General features: G+C 31.6%; 1 protein-coding gene and 1 long non-coding RNA gene across 5 annotated transcripts in view; one reads left to right on the top strand and one right to left on the bottom strand.

The window, feature by feature from the left end:
* LOC119638286 overlaps positions 1-16,562 on the top strand; it is a 29,098-nt gene that overhangs the window by 9,471 nt on the left and 3,065 nt on the right. The gene's annotated exons all lie outside the window — the stretch shown is intronic.
* The window catches only part of LOC119638242 (hypoxia-inducible factor 1-alpha-like), a 29,583-nt gene that overhangs the window by 12,699 nt on the left and 322 nt on the right, over positions 1-16,562 (bottom strand). The window contains exons 1-2 of one of the 4 annotated variants that reach the window (XM_038034914.1): positions 14,750-15,396; positions 6,374-6,653 (exon numbers count right to left, since the gene is read on the bottom strand). The gene's annotated coding sequence lies outside the window, so the exon portion shown is untranslated. Of the gene's footprint in view, positions 1-6,373; positions 6,874-14,749; positions 15,397-16,562 lie in introns of those variants that run through there. The other 3 variants (XM_038034921.1, XM_038034929.1, XM_038034937.1) reach the window with 3 other exon arrangements.

Here is a 16,562-nt window from a genome sequence, read left to right as displayed (position 1 = left end):
TTTTTAGCCACTACGAATAAAAGCGAAATCGACTTGGCAAACAAACTCATTCTTGCCATAGTTTTCTTTCAAATCAATTGATAAACCGCCTTTCGAAATCCTTAGAATGTCCGATCATTTTTATTATCGAACTTCTCGATTATCGACAATGATTTTTAACATCTTTTCAAGCAATTATCTCTTTTAAGCATCTCCTGGGTTCAGCATTATCAGTGGAAATCAATAAACAGAAAAAAAAAAATTTGTTTTTGCCGAAAAAGAGTTGCCATGACTTATCTTGCACGCCAGTGCTGAGCTTAAAGATTATTTTTCTCACATACAAAAAAGTGGGGCGTTAATCGACAGACGATATTCGGATTTTATAAATTTTTTTGAAAATAACAGAACAGAACTAGTAGGGTGATTAGAATCACTGCAACTTGTTTAAAAATCACGCCCGAAATGACATGAACTTTTCATAGGCGTGTATTTGGTGATTGGCGCTTTTTAAATCTGTCATGGATTTTCTAAAGCTAAAACCGAAATATATTTTGTCCGTCCCGACAATAAGAAATAGATAAATACATGATAAAAATAAAGGAGAATATGCATGCGCCGATATAGATACCTATAAATTTGTCTATATTCGTTTAATAGGATTTATGTTTAGGTTTAAGTTTTTGAAATTCATTCATTCATATGATGATTTATATACACACATATTTATCTAAACGGTTCCATTCCTCGTGTATCGCATACCTACAATCTCGTCTTGCATATTGCAATACAGGGGACGACACGGTTAGCACGTGTACACATAAATGAACGTATATCAGATAAAATGATATTCTCCACCACCATCGCTTGGTGTTGCCAGACGCAAGAGTTCACCACTCCTGGTTTTTAGATGGTAATAGAGTAAAAATGCAATACTAGTTAAATTTACAATATTCTAATCGAGTTGGAGCTTTTCGGATTCGCAGAGAGTGTCACAATTTTTAATCGTAAGATGGGTCTACAGTGATTTCAAATTTGTTTTCTTTCGCATTGTTAACTGGTTTGCAATTTCGTTCACATTCGTATTGAAGATGCCATAATCCATTAAAATATGATGGAAGATAATCCAATTGCTTGTAATTGGTTAACACATCGGTTTTCACAATCTATCGTCATCTAATGGATTTATGAAAATTTTTTTTTTTTATTTTTTTAATATTTTTTTTTGTTAATACTATTAGTCATTAGTGCGTTTCTAGCAGCATGTCATATAAAATTTTCACTCAATACTACTGATATAACGTAGGTGAGAGCCATCTTGCCAAGTTGCGGTTTTATATCTACATACCTACATACTATTCGAATGAGTGCAAGTAAAGCTTTTTAATTTTCCTCTTTTGTTTTTATAATACTGACCCTTCGTTCGGCTTGACCATCAGTTACCAGGTGAAAACTTTTAAACTCTCGGAAAATCAAACGAGTTCGTTCAAATCAATGGGCACTTACTAACACCGTGATCTGAGTTTTTATGTTCGATTTTATATGAATGAAACCGTAAAATGGCTTAAACACGATTAAAAGAACTTTTTGACGACTCTCTACAAAGAGTTACTGTTTTAATTGAATTGATCCGATTTATTTCGCATACTTCGGAACGTCGATACAATACTCATATCTATATTATGTAAAATCTTTGTGTCTTAAATCACATTCGCACCCATGGCAATCCATGTTATAGCCGTTTTTTATAGCCGTCTATCAGCTTTGCTATCAATCTGGATATTTCTTCCTCGTTCTTCGTCTTGTTCGTTAATACGCGTATCGTAGGGCCTAGTAGGGTTTTATATGGAAACATAAGCTTCTTTACAAATATTTACGCACATCTTATTATACTACAGTGTTACATATAGTCAGCAGAGCTTCTTTCTCGACATATCATTACGATATAATATAATCTTTGGCTTTACATTATCGTAGTACTTCTATCCACAAATTTTGGCCAACATACGTACATACATAGCATTGTGATTTATATTAGTCTACGGTACACACTTTTGCAATAGCGGCTTTCCTACGGCATATATATCTATTATTGTAACATAGCGTTTATTACGTATTATCTACATTAGGGTTTTCTCTATAGTAGATTGAAGGTTCCTTAGACCTTAGAGAGTCAGGATAGCAAAGCATGTTAATCAAGCATTTGACGTTTTCGGTAAACAACAACAAGGCTTAGTGGAAACCATCATTGTCTCAAACAACTCAGTATTCATTGAAATACGACCGAGTGCGTACTAAGCGCCGAACACAAATTAATCGCATTCGTTGTGAAGAAAGGCGAGTCAGTTCAGTGAACAGTTCATTTCTAGAAAGTCAACAGACACGAAACCGCGTCATACTACAAGCCAAAATAATCCCGTCGCAGTAATACATCAGCTTCGCTTGTTTTTTCCCCTTTCTCACTTACACGAATATCATCATTTTCTCACTCATTCGGAAAAAAGAATTTTCTTCATCAATCATTACCAGCCAGATAGACAAAGTATTACCATCGTTACCATGATCGTTACCTGAGGGCTTTTCATTCGCAAAGTAATTAGCCTTTTTGGAATGGAGAAGTGCGCTAATAGGCATTACATTTAATAAATTAATTTTCGAAATTCGAAAATTTATCTCAAACATCGATTTCATATTTATTACTCAACGATTTTTAAGTTCAAGTAACGTCATGTCAGTCCTAAAGTGTACATAAGTTTTTTAGCTTGCAAAGAACAAACAAGTCCTTTATTTTACACGAAAAACAAATGAAGAATTATATAATATATCTCCTCTTGTATCGGACGGGCACTGTGCAATTATTCCCTTGATTGAATCAAATCGCGGTGACAGCTTAATTTCGACTTAGTTTGTCAACAATATTTAGATTGCAAAGTAATAAATAATGAAACTTTAAGAAAGAGGAAGAAAACATACTTCAGTCGGAAGACCTACGTACCGCCGCAAGCTTAATGTTTACAAGAGTATAAAAATTGTTGTATAGGGTTCAAGTTTGCATATGAAAGTACAATAAATTAATTATTTTGTATGCACTGCGATCGATAACTTTACAAACTAAAAATACTTATACTGATATTTATGAGCTTTCTATTCGGTTCGCTCAAATCCAATCAGTTTTGTTCGCAATCAAAAATTTTTCACGCGATTCGGTAAATTTAGAATGTACTGCTTAGAAGGAATTTGATAAATTTGATCATCTAAGTAAAACATCGAGAAAATGGGCGAAAATTGCAATATATTTGCGTTAATAATGATCAATAATCCGCAGATGACATCGATCGAACGCATAATCTTAGTGATGATAAATGTGACCTTAGCAACAAGTCTGCCAGTACAATGCAAACAATTTGTATAAAATGCTTTACTTTCATTATATCATTTTCGTATATTGAAGTTTTTTAATGTTTTATATCCCATTAACTGAAATCTAATTTCAGATAAAGTAAAGTTAAGTGCTTTTACTCATGTTTTATTTCAAATCTTTCAAGCTCCCTTTCATGATCTTAATTTTTTACTGAACAAATATAAATAAACTTTTCTAAACATATAGATCCGGTGTTTTACCTATCGTTACCTAGCGTTGTAATGAGAAAATGTGACGTAACATTAAAATCATATTCTCTTCACACATTTAACTTCGAACTGAAAAATTCCGGTATTGAAATATGCACTTATGATGTTATTGAACTTGCTTCTACCCTAATAGCATACAAAGCGCTTATAACAATTTTCGTGTACGCCAAGTTTAAAACGATCAATTTAATATCTAAAAGCATTTGGTTTTTTTTTTTTTTTTATTTTATTTTTTTTTTTTTTTGGCAAACTTAAATATTTTCTAAACAACTTTCTATCACTTTGGCTTTTTGCTATAATCTCTAATCAAAGAAAGATGGCTCTGGTACTTTAGAGTCTCCTACAGAGAAAGCCATTTTTATGGCACGTATTCTTTTTCTCACAAAAAAGTTTACCATCTTTTCGATGTTAACCGCATAAGCAATGGTGTGTGTGTATGTGTGTGTGTGTGTGTGTACATTTTTTGTTTTAAAAAAGCTTCCAAGAATGGTGGTCAATCAACTTGTCGTTGGGTTTGTAATCAATGGGTAAATATACAATTTTTCAATTCACAAAAGAACAAAAAATAAAAAAATAAAAAAAAAAAATAGAGAAACAACGAAATCTTGATTCATCGATGATCAGAAATGGGTTTTAAAATTCTGAAAAAAATTGCCTGCGATTTTTAAAATTACAAAAATCGAACGAAAAGAGTCTTAAGGTTCTTTTATCCTTTGATTTTTGATATTTTTTCAAAAAGGAGGATGAAAGCACCGTCAAGTGAATGGAAAACTGTTATAGATCGAATTTTTGCCGAAATAATTTTGATGTTGATCTAAACAATATTTGTGTGGTCTCTTTAATATGATGAGATTACATGACACTTCATATATCAATCAATTCGGTGATGTAATGATTTCGAAAAATTCCAATATCGGCGCTATAATGGAAAGCCTTCGAACTTATTTGTTGTTTTGTTACTTTATAGCGATAAGCCAAGATATTGTTCATGTCTTAAAGACGAGTCCTGAATGAGCTCAGATTTAGCGAATAAAGTTGTTGCGGTTCATCGTGTGCGGGTCTTGCGGGTAAAAGAAGCCGTGACTGCTATTTCAATGATAGCAAAAAGGCACGATTGCTCCGGGCATTTTTCTTCGCTAAATCTGACTTCATTCCTATGATGGCAGGATAGCAATTAAGCCTGTGATAATGCCTTAACGGTTTCCCATAGATGGGAGAAATTTTTGCTTTTATTCAATTCTGTTAGGGTCTTTTAAAAAGGCACTCGCATCGCTGAAAAACCATATACCACATTGGTCAATAAGTACCGGGACTGGCACATCAATATTGTCTCCGACAAATAGTTCACGTGCCTGTCCAAATTTTATACAATTTCAATCGTTTATTGGCAAAGTTAAAGCGATTTTAGTGAGGCGCCTTTCTTATATTTTTGAATTAATAGGAAACTCCGCATTGGCTTTGTGCTGGGAAAAAATAACGTTCAGACTCGGCAGAGGATTGTCCCACCTCTTCTCCATAAAAAAGCTATAACTTTTCAGTGGTGTAGCGTTTGTAAGCCATTCGATGCTACGCTTTAGGTATTACAGTTTTTAGAAGAAGAAGAATAACCAGTTGGCACGCCCGCAATGAAAAACTTCTTTAAATTTTTTATCGATTAGTAGTATACGATAGATATAGTAGATACTAGAAAAAAAGAATGTAACTCAGCAAACAGAGTGGGCGGGTCTCGTCTATTAAACGCATTAACATTATAAAAATCAGGATGCACCGGAGAGGGTAGAAAAATGCAACATATTCTCAAAATATGCATAAAAATAATATTTTTATGAAAAAAGAGCCCTTGGGCTAGGAGGTTATCCAGGAGAAGGTCCAATCAGATTTTAATAATAATATTTTATAGATAGATAGACATACCCTTAACATATGTTAGGAAGAATTTAATAAAGCTAATATACATACGCACCAAATATGATCTGACTATAAAATGGAATGACAGCAGATATTGTATACGATATTTTCTCGGCAATTGAAGTCAATCTCAATGATCTTAAAACTTGAAATCCATTATAGTAAAATTCGTCCAGGAATTAAAATTTGGACATACATAGACACATGCACATGGGGCAAGTGCGATCTTTAAATGCTCTACACCACTTTGTTAAATATAATTATTCGTCCTTATATGGGAAGTGGGGTTAAAAACGCGATACGATCTAAACCACTTTCAATAGTATTGGTTTTTGAATCAAATCATTTCGGTCCATCAAATTGCATCAAAATGTCTCAATAATTGTGACCTGCATTGTTGAATACAAGAATACATGAATGAATATCGGACGGACAGACAGACAGACAGACAGAGAGAGAAGCTTAGATAAATTCGGAAAGTCGATCTCAAGACCTGCAGGATAGTGCAAACTTAGTATACTCTTGTAACACAAGGAGATGTAGGGTATAAAAAATACAATAAAGCCTAGGCTTATCTTATGCGTCTCTTAAAGCTACACTATACAGATGCCCAGAGTCAACGTAATTTTCTAAAGCATATATGTGTCTGTATGTTGAACGTAAAAGAAAGATGATGAGACAGTCGTTCAGATAAATGGACAGATGGATATCGACAAAATTAATTAGCAAAGTCCTCGCTCTTGCTGGGATCTCTGAAACTATCGAATCTCTGATTTCGATACCGAATATTTATTTAGTTAAGTATTTACATCAAATTATTGATGAATGAGAAAAATTGCATTAATTTTAAAATACTTACCTATGTTTTTCTAAGCTATTCTTTAAAATACAGTGACATCAGTAAAAGATGTGTCCGTCCGTAAGTAGTTCGGAAAATATTACTCGTTGGCTGTAGTTATCATCGAAGAGTCTTATACAAGTTTTCTCATGTGATTGATTTTAAAACCTAAATTCATTTTTATTTTTTTATTGTTTTCATTTCATTCATTTTTCATTCTTTTATTTTTTTCGATCTGATTTAGTTTGGCATTCGAAATGATCGTATAAATCAAATGATTCCTGGTAGCGAGATAGGTTGCCTTCAGGTTATAAGATGAGATTTTTTTCAATATAAAATTTATTTTATATATGATATATACATATATATAATTAACAATTTATTTACATTATTTTTATATAAATTCATCATAGTCGGGAAAAATTGCACTGAACGCTTAAGCCTATAAGGCTTAACACATTTGTAACCTCAGCTTCTGTATAAGTTTACATGTGTAATAAAAAATTTTTTTTTTTTTTTTTTTTTTTTTTTTTTTTTTTTTTTAATGTTGCTTTGTATTTAATTTCTTTAATCAAATGTGTTCCGCGCAAAGGTTAGTTTCTGCAAAATATTTTTAATCATATAAAACTGTTCAAAGAATTTTTAACCGGTTCTTCACTTCATCATTATAGAATATATGTGCAAAACGTATTATTGTTGTTGTTATTATTATCGTTGTTGTTGACTGCTCTGAACTTACGATCTTTACATATATACATATATATAAATGGTCATATAATAAGCAGGTTGTGTTTGTAAAGAGAATTTTTTTTCATTGTTATATTTGGACCCGTTTTAATGTGCATTTTATTTAAACCCTGTAGCCGTTATTGAAATTAAAACAACTTTAAATCTCGCGATCAATTATATTAAAGGTACAAAAGACTATCTAAACCGTAAATAGCAATATATTTCAATTTTTTTTTACGTTTGTAATGCTAAGCAATTTCTCGTTTTTATATATGTATATATGTATATTTGTATATATAATTAACTAAAAATTATATATGTATAATTATATCGAAAATAGTAATTTGCAATATCTGAACAGATGAATATAGATCAAGGTACCAAGTATATAATTAGTGCAAACATAAACTTCGCTTTCTGAGCAATGGCTTGAAATAAATTACGGAAATGTCGTTATCGTTCATTTTCACTTTACCTATGAACTTATTAGCTTTATGACTTAGCTTCATAACATGTAATGTTTGTTTAAAATGTGTATGTATGCTTATTGAAGGGGAGGATAGATATGCCGTAGCTGTCATCTCTTCATGGTGATCCGTGGACACGGTCTTGACCGGCGAAGAAGAATTTAAGGCTTAAAATATTTGTAACTTGGCGACAAGTATTCTGGAAGATAGCTTAGAGCTATACTAGAGAAAGCACTCCTTTCTCATAAACTATTGCTAAGAAGTAAATATAAACCAAACCAGCTGGTAATTGGTTACGTAAAATACATTGATATAATAATAGTCGAGAGGATTGTACCGCCTGCCATGTTAGATATAATACCCGATGCTAATATATCTTGAAGAAAGTGTAGACCGGTATTGGCCAGCCGGAATTGTATGATTAATCCGAAGGCAAGGGTTACTATGTCGCGTAAAGTAAGACTAAAAGCTTTATAGTCTAACTTTAATCTCGGCGGAGGTCAGGAGCCCATTTACTATCTCACGAGTACCTGCGGGTAGAGGTGACGGCATTGGTATACTGTAGATCGGTGCTTGCCAAGATCCTTCGCGGTGAAAGTTGCATACTTACATACATATGGAAACCGCGATGGAAGCTTATATGTCTAATCGCCAGTTTAAACGCAGCAGTTAAGCAATGTGTGTATGCGATTATGCAAAATTAACCCGTGTGTCATCGGGCACCGTGAGTTTAAACCGACAAGATAGTGTACCCACATTAAATCACCAAAGACATCTGTTAATCAGAAGATGGCAATATATAGTGTTATGTAGCGGGTCACAAGTTAACTTTTAGCTCAGTTTATCTCTAACAATCTTTTGATCGATTTTGCAAAATGTGACCTAAAGTTTTTTCTGCAAGGTGCTGGTCAATCCATGGCGCTTAGTTCTTGTTGTTAAAGTTTTTCGTTGATGGTTTTGTGGGGTTAGAGCAGACTACAACGCTCGACAACCGTTTTATTTCCTTGGACGGATAGGACGACTTTATAGTTCACATGGTCAATGTATTTCGGATGCATCGTCAACGCATCCATTTTTCATCATCGAAACATTTCAAAACGTTTGCAATACTCAGAGGGAAGCATCAGAGAAGCTACAAAGTATATATAACTTTGACCAATGTCATATGCTCGTTATAATATGTAGACACGTCTGCTTGTCAGTCTGTCAGTCTCCATTAATTTGCTTGCTTCAAATCGCATTTTAAGAAATGCTCTGCGGCCGCCAGTTGACAGAGGAGTAATGACCAAGAATTAATAGTCGGAATCGAGTTGCATACTCGCCTCAATATATATATATATACATATATACAATATCTCAATTCATTAAACTTGCTAGCGGAACTTTTATCAATTCTATGCATGTACACGGGGTACTTGACGGGCAGCTAGTTGCGCTCAAAGCATCATCCCCCACATATCATCATATCAGATTAATAAACTTACCACTGAGAGCGGAAACAGCCCCGAAAATCTATTTTGAAATCTATTGGAGAACATCGTATATATATGCTTGATAAGCATGAAATGCTTAAGCCGTTTTCCGCAATGTTTGCCTAATTTGGGAAATCGCCACCTTTCGGGAACACAGATAAATATTTGCAAAGTTAAGACAGATACATGCATATATTTTCATTTTCAGTGCACACTCTATGCATGTATTAAGTTGGTAAGTGAATATGATTCATTCACTAAAAAAAAAATCACATAATCTTGTAATCTATGCCACAGTTGATTGCTCTAAAATTTGACAAAAAATCAAAAATAAAAATGATCAGAACATCTCACAGCTTCAAGTGATCAATTAACGTGACGGTTATCAATAACAAAGTAGAACAAGCTCTAACGACTAAAATGTATTATATTTACCTAAAGGTTCTGTCCACTTATGCATGTCTTGTATTGTGGCTGCTACGACTTTCATTTTCATCACATTTTCTTATATTGTGATTATGTTTATGTTTTGTCTCTTCTTTTAAAACCTTGTTTTATTAATACCATTAAAATTTCAATATAAAACAGTTAGTTATTCATGTGACAGTGTCGCAGTCGACTTTGCTAATCCGATTATGACTAAATCAGAAAGATGTACAAATCAATTTTTTTTTCTTTTTTTTTTTTTTTTCTTTTAAATATAACTTAACTTAAAGTACGCTTAATACAAAACTTAATAATCAATTTACTCATCAACATTATGTATAGTCTTTTGCCATTTATCGGATGCGGAACAGATATCAATCATTTACAAAGTCACTAACCCGCTCAATGCGATTACATCGACCTGGACCAGGGTTAATTTGCAAGAGACAGAATCGAAGAATTATTCCCAATTTTGGGAAAGGAGCTTCCAGCTTAAGTTGAATATCACTTAAGCGTATACGAATTTTCATCGTTTTTAAGACTCGTTTGAAGACTTGAGCATTTTCGAAATGTTTCATAGCATAGGAAAACAGAATAAACTGAAATACCGTAAGTGTTGCTTGTTCACATTCATCTTTGTCCAGTTTGATATATACATTGAACGGCATTTTGTACGCAGCTGAAACTAATGCCTTACAAACACCAATGTCTGAATTACGTATATCCAAAATTTCGTGAGAGGGGAATGTGTTAACATAGATACTCTATAAAGCGGAATGGATGCTCAATATCGACGTCGAGACAAATTTTAGATAGATATTATCTAAAGATCAAGTAAACTGTCACTTGAATGCAATTGAAAATGTTCGCCAACATGACTTAATGCTCTTAATGATCAAACTGTTATCAAACTTCATTGGGGTACGTAAGAGTTGTATGAAAGTCTTTTGTGAAATGTAAACCTTTTCATTAAAAAATAGATAAAGGATTTTAATAGCTCATTGCTTACACTCGCCCTTCCGTTAATCGTGTTCTTTGACGATCAAACTTTTACATCCCTTTTTATAATCTTTGATAATCGCGCTTATTATGTAAGAAAATATTTTGCAAATTTTGTAAAAGTTCACGAGAAAAAACGCTTAGTAATAGTATTTCGATATTTTCAATTGTTATAAAAAATTTAGTTTGGTGATGGGGCAGTTTTTTGGACACCCTCTCAAACAATCTGAACTCTTGAATAAAATTCTTGATAAAAAGAATGTAATTTTCAATATTTCATGATGAAAATGGGTTTAAAATTAACCTTATCGAATTTGGATCACGTAGATCTATTTTTTGGATACCACCTAATATAAGCATTCACAGGTAATGTACATCTTTCTATGCCAAAATGACGTAATTGTTCATATTCTGCAACGAAAACTTGATCATGGTAGAATTTTCGCATAAAAATTAAGAAGACTACATTTAAACTACACAAGCCTATTTCTTGGACTTCACTCCCTATAAGATTTCTCATGTGAATAGTAAATCCTCCAGAAAGAAAAAAAGTGTAATTTTTTAATGGTTTATAACGAATATTGGTCTATAGTAGAAATTTAGAAAATAAAATTAACGGCAGAGAATTTGGATCAGAAAGGTCTATTTTTTAGACCCTAACATATATGTGGAATTACACATGAAACTCAAGCCCTCATATACAGTGAAAGTCTAATTCCTACTTCTTTATGATGGAAATTGAAAAATAATAACATTTTTAGGCGTGCCACGGGCCTTCATCAAAAATATGCCTTTGCGTGAAAACAATGTGTAAAATAGTGTGCAAATAATGTGAATAGACATTAAGAGTGTTAGGAAGAGAATAAATTAATCCCTGTAACGCTAGTCGCTAGTCGATCCTATATAGAATCTAATTAAAAGGGATAGACATTTAATTGAAGAACATTGTTATGAAGCAATCGCCGTGAACGCCATCTCGTTCTAAATAAGGAAAAACTTATTATGGGAGCGAACTTTTTATGATATATATTTTAAAATACATTCCTTATATACATAAAATATATATATATATATATATATATATATTTTATTAAAATTATAGTTAATCAAAATCCTATGATAAGCGCGCGATTGCCTATGAATTTTTTCAAAACGTAAAACATTCCGCAATTTATTAATAATTCATTTGTAACGAATACGAACGTTTTACGTAGCGCTTGTTGAATAAATATTCTATAATAAAAGTGAAAAGCACAATTTATAACATTAGCGTAATATGGACAAACCGAGAGACCGACGACAACCTACCCAAACGTTTTTGTTGTTGATATTTATTTATTTATTTATTTATTTTTATTTTTTATTATTTTTTTTGCGTTAAATTCATGTAAATTGCTGGCAACAGACATAAGTTGCGATCGGTTATTAATTAGTTGTTCGAAACATATATATATATTAACTGAGCCCGTATGCGTCGCTATATATGTAATAATTTTTTATTTATTGCTAGAATGTATTATATCCAAAAAAAATTTCTAAAAAAAAAAAACAAAAAAAAAGCAAAAAGAAAAGGAAAAGAAGGGAAAGCAACAATGTTCTATATATATATATCGGTTCAATTTTCCGCATATATTTTATTAGGTCTTTGCCGAAATATTCAGGCTTCCTTTAGAAGAGACTCAAACTTGTATGTTCCGTTCATTCAATCAATTCATAGTCATGCGGATAGACATTTCGATTTGTAAATAAATCTATGTATTCCGCTAGGCCAGTTATATTTTAAGCACTACTTTATCAAATTTCTTTGAATCTAAAAATTTTTATTTAACTTGCTTTGGTACGATAACATTAGGTGTTCTTCATGGTCTTCGGCTTTTTATCTTTACTCATTTTAACGGTCCTCACATGTAATCGATTTTTTTTTTTATTTTATTTTATTTTATTTTTATTTTTTTTTTTGTTATGTAAACCGAATCCTCCATTTTCTTTAGGTTAATTTGCGGGAAGCGTTTAACTTTAGTGCTCCGTTTGTTGTTGTCCGATTTTCTTTTGATGATGTTCGTTATGATTTTCATTTTTCGCCAAACGAATATATGCAGTTAGCTTAATTACATCTTACACTGGGTGGAGCATGCATTTTATGTACTTTGAGATTACTCTAAACGTCGCCTTTGCATTTTGTCAGTAAAAATAAAAAAGTACCAGCAGTCAGCAGCTGATGGTGACAAAATCCTTTCAATGTTCTCGATAGAGCCTTTGGGTTTATATTGGACATGACGTTTCGTTCGGAAAGCTTGGTATCACACAACAAACATGTGTAACGAATATTAATAAGTTGAGTTTTTTTTTTCCAACGCCCGGGACATTCCTTACAAGGTTTTAGAGTGAAATGATCGAGTGATAGTTAAAGCCTAAGTGAAATAATCGGATAGATGTACCGGCCATGGCATTCCTAAAACAGATTTCCAGTTCGTCAGATGATCGTATGCATGCTGCGTACTGCCCGATTATCTAATCTAACAGTGACATAGATATTATTTCATCACCATTCTTCCCTTCCTCCAAATCAATAGATTTCCTTGTATACTGACCCTTGTCCTTGGCGGATAACAGCTGTTTTTAATCAAAGTTGCCAGTCCAGTCCCGCGATTTCACAAACCATAGGCTGGCATTTATTTGCATTGCAGCCTAAAATGCGACCATGTTCACTAGCATCCATTAACATTAATTGTCACATCTATCCATCCCATAAAGTACACAGATTCGCGAATAGGAAAAAATTAGGAAACAATTTCGCTCTCCCGCGCTGCGAGAAAGCCTATTGTTACAATAAAATTTAAAATAGTTATTTGATGGCCGTTTTGAAAGTGGAAGTGATCTACCCACCATTATGCGACGGACAGACTTGATAAGGATATTATCTTAAGCCAATCAAAAAGTCACTGTGAAAAATGTCTCGGTTGGGGAAGTGATATGTACGCATTTAACAAAAAAATTATTCACCAATTTTGAATTGATAAATGTTCAACATTCCCTCTAGGGCTAATTAAAATTTTTTTTCTTTTTTTTTATAGTGATGAGTGCAAAAAAACTTTGCTTAAAAACATTTTTGCTAGTTAGCCAATTAGGGATGATTTTATGTGCGACAAAAAATCGCTTGCATCATAATTGATACGCACTAACCTTCAAAATTCGATTTCAATTGTCTCGACCTTGAGGTAGTTACGCAGAAAACTATTTATATTTTTAAACAACTTTGGTAATATGATGATGATGATGATGATAGATCGATCAGGTGAATAGTGCTTCTGAATATTGCCAGTGGTACAATAATATTGCAGTTCATTTTCAATCGATGATTATCAATGGTTTCAATAATTGTTACCCTACCTTATACCACTTGTGCTACAAAGATAAATAAAGTTTGTGTGAATGCGTATAACAACCAGAAAGCAGATTCCAAATAGATTCACTTTTTATTATACCGATTGATTTAGAATCATTTTCTGATTTGATTTAAGCATGTCTGTCCATCTGTCCATCTTGTTTTCTTGTTTTTAACCTACACATTTTGATAAAATTTGGTACGAACCCTATTGACAATAATTCGGGTCGGATCATTTTTTCAAATACTTCCCATATAATGATCTATTTTGAAATACTGCAGGATCACTAAGCTGTGGCTAATTATAGTTCTCTCAGTTGTCTTAACACGTAGATAATATAAAGGACTAGAGCCAAAAGGCCCCTTCGACTTGTCTTTAATTTTCTTACAACGATTACGATGACGTCGATGATTATCGTTAAATTAATGACCATTGCATTGTATCTCTTCATGATTACCAAAATTTAATATGGAAAAATGGAAAATTTCTCTATAACTATTTCCCGATACTTTAATGCAATGAAAAACTGAAAGGAATTCATATTTTTAATTAAGATTTAATTCCGAAACTATTTAGCTCGATTTTTTCAATATCAATCAATGGTAGAGCACGGAATTTAGAGTTGAGTTTTCGAAAATTTTATGCCTATACATATTCGTGCGTACGCAACATCAAGTATTGTTTCCTTTTTAACGATTAATTAAAATTTGTTTTTAAATTTCTTGTTTATTTGATTATTATTATTATTATTATTTTTTTTTTTTTTACATTATCACACATATATATATATATATATATATATATATATATATATATATATTTATTTATGTTTAATTCATTTAATTTGTTTATATTTGTTTTTTTTTTTTTTGTATTGTTGTTCACTTTCTCATCTCTTAAAAAAGTAAGAGAACTCACCCGAGAACTTGTTTATTAAATATCAGTAGTAATCTACAGGAGAGGTTGTTGTTCTTCTTTAATTGCAAATGCAATTGCAATTGCGTGTTTTGTTTTCGAATAAATTTCACTGTTAGTTCTGCAAAAAATAGGTATGTGCATGTTTTTTCATTTTATCACTTATTTTGCTTTTCTTTTTCGGTTTTTTTTCTTTCCTTTTCTTTTTCATTTATTTATTTATTTGCGATAATCACTTTATTTACTTACACTATTCTAGTGATTGCATCTACATCTAATTTGCATATCTCTTATGTACGTACATGATATATCTTTGCGTGTATTAGTGTGCGTATAAATAAATAAATTTTACTACCCTTTGGCCACGACACGTACTGCACTAATAGAAGTATTTGCGCTTAAATGCCTTTATATGCATATGCATGCATAGATAGATGTACGTAAACATATTGAAAAACGTTCTTACGTTAATCATTTGTAACTACGTAACACATGTGACATAGTGTAAATATACGTATAATAATAGTAAATATAGTGGAATACGCTGTGTTCACAGTTGTACAACAATATATATATATATATATATATATGTGTGCACATAAGCATATATATTGTTGTTTTACTTCGATAGTTGAAGTTCTTTTAGTTTTACGTACTTACGTACTTACGTACTACGTATATATACGTATATATATATATATATATATATATATATATATTTATTTATTTTTTTTGTTTAATTTATGTTATTTTATGTATTCACAAATACCGGTTAATTTGAAACAAATTAGTCAAATTTAAATCCACTAACAATATAGACATAGGGTATATAGATTTTGTTAAGATACAAAACATAAAACAGCAAAATAATGAAAGAAAAATATAAAGTAAGCAGTATACTATAGTATAAATAGCGCGACAGTGTTATACACATACATATGTTTGTTTAAACGGTAAGAAACAAAAGAAGGCGAATAATATAATATAAATATACATATATACATATATACGTATACACTTATAGAAATATAAAATAAATAAATATTCAAGCCAAGTAAAGAGAAGGGGGTCAATATATTTATTATATGAGGTAGAAAACCTTGAAACTTTCTCTCTTCCGTCTCTTAACGATCCTCACTCTCACTGTTAAGCTTCTTTTTAATCACATATATATATAGCCTCCATTTTTTTTTTTTTTTTTTTTTGATATTTTCTTTATTTTTTATTATTATTATTATTATTATTATTATTATTGTTATTATTATTGTTATTATTATTATTATTAATATTATTAATTTTAGCATCCTATTGTTATTGTATTTTAATTGTTACTCGCATTTTGTTTATTTAAAACTCTTATTTTATGACACAAACACAATCATAAATCGCACTCACACACCACAAATATACAATAATTATATATATATATATATATATATATATATATATATATATATAAAGAGAAAGAGAATTTTCCTTAAAGAAAACCAAAAAGTTGATAAAAGCAAAACAATTTTCAAAATCTTAATGAAGCGGAGAGATTTTCTTAATTCTCTGTTTTTTCTTTTTTTTTTTGTTTAAATTTGTTTTATTTGCAATTATTTTAATATTTTCCCCCGTTTTTTTTTTTTTTTTTTTTTATAAAAAAAAAGAAAAAAAACAAAAAAAATTTGTGTTACCGATAAGAATGCATTTCTTCTTTCTCGCCCTCTCTCTCTCTCTCTCTCTCTCTCTCTCTCTCTCTCTCTCTCTCTCTATCCCTCTCTCTCTGTGTGTGTGTGTCTTTTTCTGTCCCTTCATATACGCAAACATACAC

The sequence above is a fragment of the Glossina fuscipes genome, unplaced genomic scaffold (assembly GCF_014805625.2).
Source record: "Glossina fuscipes isolate IAEA_lab_2018 unplaced genomic scaffold, Yale_Gfus_2 0, whole genome shotgun sequence".
Lineage (NCBI taxonomy): Eukaryota > Metazoa > Arthropoda > Insecta > Diptera > Glossinidae > Glossina > Glossina fuscipes.
This window is presented reverse-complemented; position numbering and strand designations above follow the sequence as displayed.